The 13,554-nt window shown below is 37.6% G+C and overlaps 1 non-coding gene across 1 annotated transcript; it reads left to right on the top strand.

Annotated features, from left to right (window-relative positions):
• Nucleotides 1–594: 594 nt before the first annotated feature.
• On the top strand, nucleotides 595–701 carry LOC121035202 (U6 spliceosomal RNA). The gene has a single exon (XR_005792790.1). It is a non-coding gene; the product is annotated as a U6 spliceosomal RNA (small nuclear RNA).
• The last annotated feature ends 12,853 nt before the right edge of the window (nucleotides 702–13,554 follow it).

Genomic DNA, 13,554 nt, shown 5'->3' with positions numbered 1-13,554 from the left:
AGAGCCTGCTTGGGAATCTCTCTCTCTGCCCCTCCCCTATTCTCACTTATCTCTCTCTCTCTCTCTCTTTCTCAAAATAAATAAAGCAAACATTAAAAAATAAAATTAGCTTAATTTGTTAAGCAATCTTAAAGTCATCTTTGTATTTTGGCAATCCACAGTTGGCAAAGCAGGAAGATGACAATGGTATAGGAGAACTCATTTGTTTTTAATTAAAAAAAAATATCTTTATTTATTTTTGAGGGAGAGACAGTGTGTGAGCAGGGGAGGAGCAGAGAGAGAGCGAGACACAGAATCTGAAGCAGGCTCCAGGCTTTCAGCTGTCAGCACAGAGCCCGATGTGAGGCTGGGGCTCACAAACAGTGAGATCATGAACTGAGCTGAAGTCAGACGCCCAACAAACTGAGCCACCCAGGCACCCCTAGGAGAACCCATTTTGAGTTGACTTCATAAAGTTTTAGACAGCACCACTTTGAAAGGAAAATAAAGTGCTCAGATTCTGCAGACTTTGAAAAATATTTTTTTGTTTAATATATATGACTAATATGCTGCTTTTTATGTACCAGTATTCATCAATAGAAATTGGGTCACACAGTGCTCACTTACACAGCACATCTACTAAAATTGGAATGATACACATTTGATTAGCATGGCCCCTGTATAAGCATGACACACAAATGCATGAAGCATTCCATATTTTAAAAAAAATGGACTATACAATTTGACTTAGCTTTCATTTAATTAACCAGATCATTAGTCAGTTTGCCTTTATTGATGTTTATCCAAAGAGAGAGAGAAGAGATATATCATGGATAAGACTCTGAAATCTCTTTCTTGGTCATCTATGAACATGAACGTGCTAAAGTGTTAGCAAATAATGGCAAACAATAATGGCAAACTTGTAATGAGTCATTACTATTTATTTGACATACACAGTTTTCAGCGCTTTACACATGTTATTTAACTGTCCCAACAAGTCTACAAGGAGAGTACTATTGCCCATATTTTTACATAAGAAAAAGAGATATTAATGCCTCACCCAAAGTTATGTAGGTAGTAGGTGACATGGTCAGGAATCATAATGACACAATGTTTCATATGGGGTCTAGCAATTAATCACCAAGCGTTTACACATACCATCTCAGTGTGTATCATAACAGGTCAATTTTACTATAGGATATATTTTGAAGTTATTATGGGATACTATATCTAATATTGTTTATGATTTCTCATTTCAAAAAAGATGTTTGAAAAATTATTACACTAAGATATTTACAAAATTTTTAATGCTTTTCTAAAATATATATTTGCTTGAATTGTATTAATATTTCTGCTCACTAAAAGAAAAAAATGAACTTTTCAGTGACTCATCATCTCTGTTTCAGTTAGGTTCCTAAGAAAAAATAAATAGAATGAGCAGACGAGAACTGTTTTCATTTCTGCAATTGCTATCAATTCTAAATATGTTTGAAATGTCACTGCACACTGCTTACCAAGCTGTTGGTACCAAGTGAAGTCAGAATTATTAATGGGAGACCTTTGCCAACAAATGCAAGGGATAGTGAACAATACCCTTCTGTAAGTACAAATGAATGTGCTTTTGCTGGTATCTCATATGAAATGACAAAAGTCCTACAATGCTGGTAGGAAAGACACAAATAATGAAGACAGTGGAAAATAATGTACTGTTCAATTATTTTCTATCTGAAGGATAGAATTCTGGGAAAGGAGAGAAAAGATGGAAATTAATATGGGGGTGAGAAAAATCAAAAGAAAGGACAATTAGACATTAAAAGAGAAAGTGTGGGAAAAATACAAAGGAATAGAAATGAACTCAAGGAAAAGAATTGAGAAAGTAAGGAAAACTAAATATAGGAAAGAGTATAAAGAATTCCATATTCTTAGCTTTTTGCATCACCATATTTGAACAAACATTCCCAGCATCATTTTGTAGTTTTCTTTTCTACACTCTATAATGTTTGCCATTAGGATTTCACCAGAAAGTATTTTCAGATCTTTTTGTTATTATTAAAAACTATTTTATTTAATTTTTCATCATGATAAGTGTACATTTTAATCCCCATCACCTTTTCACCCATCCCTCCACCCACCTCCCATCTGCTAACCCTTGGTTTGATCTATATAGTTAAAAGTCTGTTTCTTGTTAGTCTCTCTCTGTTTTTTTTTCCTTTTTTCCTTTGCTCATCTGTTTTGTTTCTTAAATTCCAAATATAAGTAAGATACATCATATGGAATTTGTTCTTCTCTGACTGGCTTATTTTGCCTAGCATTATGCTCTCTAGCTTTATCCATGTTGTTGCATATGGTAGGATTTTATTCTTTTTTATGGCTGCATAATATTCCATTGTTTATATGTATCATATCTTCTTTATCCATTCATCTATCAGTGGATACTTGGGATGCTTCCTTAGTTTGGCTATTGTAAACAATACTGCAGTAAACATAAGGGTGCATGTGTCTTCCAGAATTAGCATTTTGTACTTCTTGAGTAAATACCCAGTAGTTTAATGAATGGTTTGTAGGTTAGTTCTATTTTTAACTTTCTGAGGAATCTCCATACTGTTTTCTACAGTGGCTGCACCAGTTTGTATTTCCAGCGGCAGTGCAAGAGGGTTCCACTATGTCCATCCCCTTGCCAACTCTTATTTCTTGTGACTTTGATTTTAGGTAGTCTGACATTATAGTTTTGATTTGCATTTTCTGTATGATGGGTGGTGTTGAGCATCTTTTCATGTGTCTGTTGGCCATCTGTATGTCTTCTTGGGAGAAATGTCTGTTCATGTCTTCTGTCCATTTTTTAATTGGATTTTTTTTTGTTTTTTTGGGTGTTGAGATATATCAGTTCTTTACATATTTCGGATACTAACACTTTATTGGATATATCATTTACAAATATCTTCCGCCATTCAAAAAGTTGCCTTTTAGTCTTAATGTTTCTTTCACTGTGCAAAAGCTTTGTATTTTGATGTAGTCCGATAGTTTATTTTTGCTTTTATTTCCCTTGCCTCGGGAGACATATCTAGAAAAATGTTGTTATGGCTGATGTCAGAGAGATTACTGCCTGTGCTCCCTTTAAGGATTTTTATGGTTTCAGGTCTCATGTTTAGGTCTTTAGTCCATTTTGAATTTATTTTTGTGTATGGTAAAAGAAAGTGGTCTGTTTTCATTATTTTTCATCTAGCTGTCCAGTTTTCCCAACACCACTTATTAAAGAGACTGTCCTATTTCCATGGCATACCCTTTCCTGCTTTGTCAAAAATTAATTAGCCACATAATTGTGGGTTTATTTCTGGGTTTTCTATTCTATTCAATTGATTTCTGAGTCTGTTTTTATGGCAGTATCATATTGCTTTAATTATTATCACTTGGTAATATAACTTAATATCTGGAATTGTGATACCTCCAAATTTGTTTTTCTTTTTCAAGATTGCATTAGGCATTTTGATGCTTTTTGTGGTTCCATACCAGGTTTAGGATTGTTTGTTCTAATTCCGTGAAAAAAATACTGTTGGTATTTTGATAAGGGTCGCATTCAAATGTACAGATTGCTTTGGGTAGTATAGATATTTTAATGATATTTGTTCCCCCAACCCATGAGCATGGAATGTCTTTCAATTTCTTTCCATCATTTTGAATTTCTTTCATCAGTATTTTATACTTTTCAGAGTACAGATCTTTCACCATTTTGGTTAAGTTTATTCCTAGATATTTTATTGTTTTTGGTGCAGTTGTAAATGGGATTGTTTTTCTTAATTTTACTTTCTGCTGCTTCATTATTAGTATATAGGAATGCACCATATTTCTGTATTTTTTTTTTTTTTTTTTGGTATTCTGTGACTACTGAATTCATTTACCACTTCTAGTAGTTTTTTGATGGGGTTTCGGTTTTCTCTATACAGTATCATGTTATCTGCAAATAGTGAGAGTTTTACTTCTTCCTTACCACTTTGGATGCCTTTTATTTCCATTTGTTGTTTAATTGCTGTGGCTAGGGCTTCCAATACTATGTTGTATAAAATTGTTGAAAGTGGACTTCCTTGTCTGGTTCCTGACCTTAGGGGGAAAGCTCTCAGTTTTTCCCCATTGGGTATGATATTAACTGTGGGTTTTTCATATATGGCCTATGTTATGTTGAGGTCTGTTCCCTCTAGGTATATTTTGCAGAGGGTTTTTATCTCAATGGAGTTGCACTTTATCAAATGCTTTTTTTGCATCTATTGAAATGATCATACGATTTTGCTAATATTTTGTTGAGGATATTTTAATCTATATTTAATCTATATAATCTAGATTCTTAGCCTATAATACTCTTTTTTGTTGAGTTTTTATCAGGTTTTGGTATCAGAGTGATGTTGGTCTAACAGAACGAATTTGGAAATTTTCCTTTCTCTTCTATTTTTTGGAATAATTTGAGAAAAATAAGTACTAAATTATCTTTGAAATGTTCGGTAGAATTTGCCTGTGATGCCATTGGGTCTGGACTTCTGTTTTTTTTGGAAGTTTTTTTGATTAGTGATTCAATTTCATTGCTAGTAATTGGTCTGTTCGAGTTTTCTATTTCTTCCTGCTTTAGTTTTAGTAGGTTATATATTTCTAGGAATCTCTTTTAAATTTTCTAATTTTTTGGCACATAGGTTTTCATAATATTCTGTTACAATTGTTTTTATTTCTGTGGTGTTGGTTGTTATTTCCCTTCTTTCATTTGTGATTTTGTTTATTTGGGACCTCTCCCTCTCTCTTTTTTCTGATGAGTCTGGCTAGAGGTTTATCAGTTCATCTTTTGGAGAACAAGCTTCTGATGTCATTGATCTGTTCTTTTTATTTCTTTTTATTTTTTAGTTTCTATATAATTTATTTCTGCTCTAATCTTATTGTTTCTTTTGCTGGGTTTGGGTATTGTTTATTCTTTTTATAGCTACTTTAGGTGTAAGGTTAGGTTGTTTATCTGAAAATTTTCTTGCTTCTTAAGGTAGGCCTGTGTTACTATAAACTTCCCTCTTAGAACCACTTTTGCTTCATCCCAAAGATTTTGGACCCTTGTGTTTTCATTTTCATTCATTTCCATATAATTCTTGAATTTTTCTTTGATTTCTTGGTTGACCAAAGAAATTATTGTTTAGTAGACCTCCATGATTTGTGCTCATTCCATATTTTTTCTTGTGGTTGATTTGTAGTGTCATAGTATTATGGTCAGAAAGGATACATGGTATGACTTCAAAGTTGAGACTTGTTTTGTGCCCTAATATGTGATATAATCTGGAAAATGTTCCATGTGTACTTGAAAAGAAAGTGTATTCTGCTCTTTTAGGATGAAATGTTCTGAAGATGTCTGTTAAATCCATCTGGCTTACTGTGTCATTCAGGGCCACTGTTTCCTTGTTGATTTTCTGTTTGGATGATGTCTCTGTTCATGGAAGTGGATTGTTAAAGTCCCTATTATTATTTTATTACTATCAATTACTTTCTGTATGTTTGTTAATAGCATGTTAATATATGCTATATGTATTTGGGTGCTTTCATGTTGGGTGCATAAACATTAACAATTGTTACAACCTCTTGTTCTATTGTCCCCATTATGATTGTGTAGTGTCTTTGTCCCTTGTTATAGTCTTTGTTTTAAAGTCTCTTTTGTCTGACATAAATATTGCCACCCTGACTCTGTTTGATATCAATTTGCATGACAAATATTTTTCCATCCTCTCACTTTCAATCTGTAGGTGTGTTTAGGTCTGAAATGAGTCTGTTGTAGGAAGCATATAGATGAGTCTTGCTTTTTTATCCACCCTGTCACCCTATATCTTTTTATTAAAACATTTAGCCCTTTTACATCCAAAATAATTATTGACAGATATGTCTTTTTGCCATTTTGTTATTTCTTTTGTTATTATTTCTATAGATTTCCTCTGATGCTTTCTTGTTCTCTTTCATGGTTTTCTGGTTTTCTTTAGTGATATACTTGGATTCATTTCTCTTTATTCTTTGCATATTTATTACTGGTTTTTGATTTGTGGCTGCCATTAGGTTTATATATAACGTCTTCTGCATACAGCAATCTATATAAAGTTGATGGTTAAGTTTGAACCTATTCTTTACTCTTCTCCCTGCCAGCTTTTAAGTATATGGTGTCATATTTTACATCCTTTATTTTGTGACTCTCTTGACTTATTTTACAGAAATACTTATTTTTACTGATTTTATGTTTTTCTCTTTACCTTCATATTCTCACTCATGGTGTTCCCTTTCCACTCAAAGAGTCCCCTTTAATATTTCTTGTAGGGTTGGTTTAGTGGTCTCAGATGCCTTTAGTTTGTTTGTCTGGGCAACTCTTTCTCCTTCCATTCTGAATGCTAGCCTTGCTGGATAGAATATTCTTGGCTGTAGATTTTTCCTTTTTAGCACTTCAAATGTATCATACCACTCTCTTCTGGCTTGCTGAGCTTCTGCTGAAAAATCTGCTGATAACTTCATGGGGTTTCCCCTTGTAAGTAACTATCTTCTTTTCTCTTGCTGCTTTAATTTTTTTTTTCTATATCACTACTTTTTGCCATTTTATTTACTATGTGTCTTGGTCTGGACCTCCTTGGATTGAATTTGGGAGAGGATTTCTGTGTCTCCTAAATCTGGATATCTGTTTTTTTCCGTAGCTTAGGGAGTTTTTAGCTATTATTTCTTCAAGTAAATTTTCTGCCCCTTTCTCTTTGATATCCCTATAATGTGAATGTTATTACACTCGTTGGAGTCACTGAGTTCCCTGAGACTATTCTTAATTTGTATTTTTTCTTTCCTCTCCTTTGCTTAGCTTGGTTACTTTCCATTACTCTGTCTTCCAGGTCATTAATTAGTTCTGTTTCATCTAGCTTGCTATTTATTCTATCAACTGAATTTTTAATTTCATTAATTGTGTTCTTCATCCCTGATTGATTCTTTTTTATTCTTGTGTTAAGGGCCTTACTGATGTCCTCTACTCTTTTTTCAAGTTGGGTGAGTATCTTTATGATCATTCCTTTAAATTGTCTATCAGGCATATTGTATCTGTTTTGATTAGGTGTCTTGCTGTGGTTTGGTCCTGTTCTTTCAAATTTTTCTGTCTCCTCATTTAGTCTAACTTTCTGTGTCTGTGTCTGTTGGGAAAGTCGGCTCAAGAAGAAGCTTCAAGAAGAAGAGGCCCTGTAGTGCCCTGCAGTGCAGTGTTTCCTGTTCCCCAGGGCCTGGCACTTCAGGGGGTATTTCCTAGGTATGTTTCATTTGCTCTTCTGTTAGTCTTGGCCTTTGTTTCCTTCAGTCTAGTGGTCTGCAGAGGCTCTCTTGCCTATTCTGGGCAGTGTTTGGTCCCAAACGGGAGTGGGGCACATTTTAACAAGGTGTGCGGTAGTCTGCTTGTGAAATGAGACCTGCTCCCATTGCCAGAACTGAGGTCCTGCAAATTGCAATAGGTTGGGAGATGTGGTATTGGAAATGTTTACACTGATTTTCTGGTGGAGGGGGGCCACAGTGCAGAGACTATGCACATGTAACTGGGAAGGGCTGATCCACAGAAACACTGGGGGAGCAAGCTTGGTGTGTGTACATTAGGTAAACAGAGTTGGTACAGTGCTGTTTTCAGCATTTGTCCAAAGTTTATGCTGAGAGTAGGGTAGGCAAATGGTGCCTGCCAACTCTTTTGTTTCTGGGTGGGTCTCCCTGTGATCTCTGTCTCTCGATGCCATGCTCTGAGATGAGCAAATAAGTCTCTCAATCATCTGATTTGGCTTTTTTCAAACTGCTGGTTTTAAGCTGTATCTGCAGGGGCTGTTTGTCGTGCTTGCTCTTTAAAGGCAGGACTCAAGTTCCTAATTGTCTCCGGTTCTCCAAAGTTGAGCCTGCCTATTTTTAAAATTCCAGGCTTTAAGTCCTGCTGGATTTAAGTATTCACAAACTTTGATCCGGCTTGCTTTTTTATTTTATTTTTTTTAATATATGAAATTTATTGTCAAATTGGCTTCCATACAACACCCAGTGCTCATCCCAAAAGGTGCCCTCCTCAATACCCATCACCCACCCTCCCCTCCCTCCCACCCCCCATCAACCCTCAGTTTGTTTTCAGTTTTTAACAGTCTCTTATGCTTTGGCTGTCTCCCACTCTAACCTCTTTTTTTTTTTTTTCCTTCCCCTCCCCCATGGGTTTCTGTTAAGTTTCTCAGGATCCACATAAGAGTGAAACCATATGGTATCTGTCTTTCTCTGTATGGCTTATTTCACTTAGCATCACACTCTGCAGTTCCATCCACGTTGCTACAAAAGGCCATATTTCATTTTTTCTCATTGCCACGTAGTTTTCCATTGTGTCTATAAACCACAATTTCTTTATCTATTCATCAGTTGATGGACATTTAGGCTCTTTCCATCATTTGGCTATTGTTGAGAGTGCTGCTATAAACATTGGGGTAAAAGTGCCCCTATGCATCAGTACTCCTGTATCCCTTGGATAAATTCCTAGCAGTGCTATTGCTGGGTCATAGGGTAGGTCTATTTTTAATTTTCTGAGGAACCTCCATGCTGCTTTCCAGAGCGGCTGCACCAATTTGCATTCCCACCAACAGTGCAAGGGGGTTCCCGTTTGTCCACATCCTCTCCAGCATCTATAGTCGCCTGATTTCTTCATTTTGGCCACTCTGACTGGCGTGAGGTGATATCTGAGTGTGGTTTTGATTTGTATTTCCCTGATAAGGAGCGACGCTGAACATCTTTTCATGTGCCTGTTGGCCATCCGGATGTCTTCTTTAGAGAAGTGTCTATTCATGTTTTCTGCCCATTTCTTCACTGGGTTGTTTTTCGCGTGTGGAGTTTGGTGAGCTCTTTATAGATTTTGGATACTAGCCCTTTGTCTGATATGTCATTTGAAAATGTATTTTCCCATTCTGTTGGTTGCCTTTTAGTTTTGTTGGTTGTTTCCTTTGCTGTGCAGAAGCTTTTTATCTTCATAAAGTCCCAGTAATTCACATTTGCTTTTAATTCCCTTGCCTTTGGAGATGTGTCGAGTAAGAGATTGCTACGGCTGAGGTCAGAGAGGTCTTTTCCTGCTTTCTCCTCCAGGGTTTTGATGGTTTCCTGTCTCACATTCAGGTCCTTTATCCATTTTGAGTTTATTTTTGTGAATGGTGTGAGAAAGTGGTCTAGTTTCAACCTTCTGCATGTTGCTGTCCAGTTCTCCCAGCACCATTTGTTAAAGAGACCGTCTTTTTTCCATTGGATGTTCTTTCCTGCTTTGTCAAAGATGAGTTGGCCATACGTTTGTGGGTCTAGTTCTGGGGTTTCTATTCTATTCCATTGATCTATGTGTCTGTTTTTGTGCCAATACCATGCTGTCTTGATGATGACAGCTTTGTAGTAGAGGCTAAAGTCTGGGATTGTGATGCCTCCTGCTTTGGTCTTCTTCTTCAAAATTACTTTGGCTATTCGGGGCCTTTTGTGGTTCCATATGAATTTTAGGATTGCTTGTTCTAGTTTCGAGAAGAATGCTGGTGCAATTTTGATTGGGATTGCATTCAATGTGTAGATAGCTTTGGGTAGAATTGACATTTTGACAATATTTATTCTTCCAATCCATGAGCAGGGAATGTCTTTCCATTTCTTTAAATATTCTTCAATTACCTTCATAAGTTTTCTATAGTTTTCAGCCTACAGATCTTTTACATCTTTGGTTAGATTTATTCCTAGGTATTTTATGCTTCTTGGTGCAATTGTGAATGGGATCAGTTTCTTTATTTGTCTTTCTGTTGCTTCATTGTTAGTGTATAAGAATGCAACTGATTTCTGTACATTGACTTTGTATCCTGCAACTTTGCTGAATTCATGTATCAGTTCTAGCAGACTTTTGGTGGAGTCTATCGGATTTTCCATGTATAATATCATGTCATCTGCAAAAAGCGAAAGCTTGACTTCATCTTTGCCAATTTTGATGCCTTTGATTTCCTTTCGTTGTCTGATTGCTGATGCTAGAACTTCCAGCACTATGTTAAACAACAGCGGTGAGAGTGGGCATCCCTGTCTTGTTCCTGATCTCAGGGAAAAAGCTCTCAGTTTTTCCTCGTTGAGGATGATGTTAGCTGTGGGCTTTTCATAAATGGCTTTTATGATCTTTAAGTATGTTCCTTCTATCCCGACTTTCTCAAGGGTTTTTATTAAGAAAGGGTGCTGGATTTTGTCAAAGGCCTTTTCTGCATTGATTGACAGGATCATATGGTTCTTCTCTTTTTTTGTTGTTAATGTGATGTATCACGTTGATTGATTTACAAATGTTGAACCATCCCTGCATCCCAGGAATGAATCCCACTTGGTCATGGTGAATAATTCTTTTTATATGCCATTGAATTCGATTTGCTAGTATCTTATTGAGAATTTTGGCATCCATATTCATCAGGGATATTGGCCTGTAGTTCTCTTTTTTTACTGGGTCTCTGTCTGGTTTAGGAATCAAAGTAATACTGGCTTCATAGAATGAGTCTGGACGTTTTCCTTCCCCTTCTATTTCTTGGAATAGCTTGAGAAGGATAGGTATTATCTCTGCTTTCAACGTCTGGTAGAACTCCCCTGGGAAGCCATCTGGTCCTGGACTCTTATTTGTTGGGGGATTTTTGATAACCGATTCAATTTCTTTGCTGGTTATGGGTCTGTTCAAACTTTCTATTTCCTCCTGATTGAGTTTTGGAAGAGTGTGGGTGTTCAGGAATTTGTCCATTTCTTCCAGGTTGTCCAATTTGTTGCCATATAATTTTTCATAGTATTCCCTGATAATTGTTTGTATCTCTGAGGGATTGGTTGTAATAATTCCATTTTCATTCATGATTTTATCTATTTGGGTCATCTCCCTTTTCTTTTTGAGAAGCCTGGCTAGAGGTTTGTCCATTTTGTTTATTTTTTCAAAAAACCAACTCTTGGTTTCGTTGATCTGCTCTACAGTTTTTTTAGATTCTATATTTATTTCTGCTCTGATCTTTATTATTTCTCTTCTTCTGCTGGGTTTAGGCTGCCTTTGCTGTTCTGCTTCTATTTCCTTTAGGTGTGCTGTTAGATTTTGTATTTGGGATTTTTCTTGTTTCTTGAGATAGGCCTGGATTGCAATGTATTTTCCTCTCAGGACTGCCTTCGCTGCGTCCCAAAGCGTTTGGATTGTTGTATTTTCATTTTCGTTTGTTTCCATATATTTTTTAATTTCTTCTCGAATTGCCTGGTTGACCCACTCATTCGTTAGTAGGGTGTTCTTTAACCTCCATGCTTTGGGAGGTTTTCCAGACTTTTTTCTGTGGTTGATTTCAAGCTTCATAGCATTGTGGTCTGAAAGTATGCACGGTATAATTTCAATTCTTGTAAACTTATGAAGGGCTGTTTTGTGACCCAGTATATGATATATCTTGGAGAATGTTCCATGTGCACTCGAGAAGAAAGTGTATTCTGTTGCTTTGGGATGCAGAGTTCTAAATATATCTGTCAAGTCCATCTGATCCCATGTCTCATTCAGGGCCCTTGTTTCTTTATTGACCGTGTGTCTAGATGATCTATCCATTTCTGTAAGTGGTGTGTTAACGTCCCCTGCAATTACCACATTCTTCTCAATAAGGTTGCTTGTGTTTATGAGTAATTGTTTTATATATTTGGGCGCTCCGGTATTTGGCGCATAGACATTTATAATTGTTAGCTCTTCCTGATGGATAGACCCTGTCACTATTATATAATGTCGTTCTTCATCTCTTGTTACAGCCTTTAATTTAAAGTCTAGTTTGTCTGATATAAGTATGGCTACTCCAGCTTTCTTTTGGCTTCCAGTAGCATGATAAATAGTTCTCCATCCCCTCACTCTCAATCTAAAGGTGTCCTCAGGTCTAAAATGAGTCTCCTGTAGACAGCAAATAGATGGGTCTTGTTTTTTTATCCATTCTGATACCCTGTGTCTTTTGGTTGGCGCATTTAATCCATTTACATTCAGTGTTATTATAGAAAGATACGGGTTTAGAGTCATTGTGATGTCTGTATGTTTTATGCTTGTAGTGATGTCTCTGGTACTTTGTCTCACAGGGTCCCCCTTAGGATCCTTGTAGGGCTGGTTTAGTGGTGACAAATTCCTTCAGTTTTTGTTTGTTTGGGAAGACATTTATCTCTCCTTCTATTCTAAATGACAGACTTGCTGGATAAAGGATTCTCGGCTGCATATTTTTTCTGTTCAGCACACTGAAGATCTCGTGCCACTTCTTTCTGGCCTGCCAAGTTTCAAAAGAGAGATCAGTCACGAGTCTTATAGGTCTCCCTTTATATGTTAGGGCACGTTTATCCCTTGCTGCTTTCAGAATTTTCTCTTTATCCTTGTATTTTGCCAGTTTCACTATGATATGTCGTGCAGAAGATCGATTCAAGTTACGTCTGAAGGGAGTTCTCTGTGCCTCTTGGATTTCAATGCCTTTTTCCTTCCCCAGTTCAGGGAAGTTCTCAGCTATAATTTCTTCAAGTACCCCTTCAGCACCTTTCCCTCTCTCTTCCTCCTCTGGGATACCAATTATGCGTATATTATTTCTTTTTAGTGTATCACTTAGTTCTCTAATTTTCCCCTCATACTCCTGGATTTTTTTATCTCTCTTTTTCTCCGCTTCCTCTTTTTCCATAACTTTATCTTCTAGTTCACCTATTCTCTCCTCTGCCTCTTTAATCCGAGCCGTGGTGGTTTCCATTTTGTTATGCATTTCGTTTAAAGCGTTTTTCAGCTCCTCGTGACTGTTCCTTAGTCCCTTGATCTCTGTAGCAAGAGATTCTCTGCTGTCAGCTATACTGTTTTCAAGCCCAGCGATTAATTTTATGACTATTATTCTAAATTCACTTTCTGTTATATTATTTAAATCCTTTTTGATCAGCTCATTAGCTGTTGTTATTTCCTGGAGATTCTTCTGAGGGGAATTCTTCCGCTTGGTCATTTTGGATAGTCCCTGGCGTGGTGAGGACCTGCAGGGCACTTCCCCTGTGCTGTGGTGTATAACTGGAGTTGGTGGGCGGGGCCACAGTCCGACCTGATGTCTGCCCCCAGCCCACCGCTGGGGCCACAGTCAGACTGTTGTGTGCCATCTCTTCCCCTCTCCTAGGGGCGGGATTCACTGTGGGGTGGCGTGGCCCCTCTGGGCTACTTGCACACCGCCAGGCTTGTGATGCTGGGGATCTGGCCTATTAGCTGGGATAGGTAGGCAAGGTGCACGGGGGCAGGAGGGGCAGGCTTAGCTCGCTTCTCCTTAGGTGATCCACCACAGGAGGGGCCCTGTGGCAGCAGGAGGGAGTCAGATCCACTGCCGGAGGTTTGGCTCCGCAGAAGCACAGAGTTGGGTGTTTGTGCGGAGCCGACCAAGTTCCCTGGCAGGAACTGGTTCTCTTTGGGATTTTGGCTGGGGGATGGGCGGGGGAGATGGCTCTGGTGAGCGCCTTTGTTCCCCACCAAACTGAGCTCTGTCGTCAGGGGGCTCAGCAGCTCTCCTTCCCTTTGTCCTCCAGCCTTCCCGCTTTCTGAGCAGAGCTGTTAAC

Source organism: Herpailurus yagouaroundi, unplaced genomic scaffold, assembly GCF_014898765.1.
Source record: "Herpailurus yagouaroundi ecotype Mexico unplaced genomic scaffold, PumYag 160, whole genome shotgun sequence".
NCBI lineage: Eukaryota > Metazoa > Chordata > Mammalia > Carnivora > Felidae > Herpailurus > Herpailurus yagouaroundi.
Note: the sequence above shows the minus strand (reverse complement) of the source record. Positions and strands in the feature narration are given on the sequence as shown.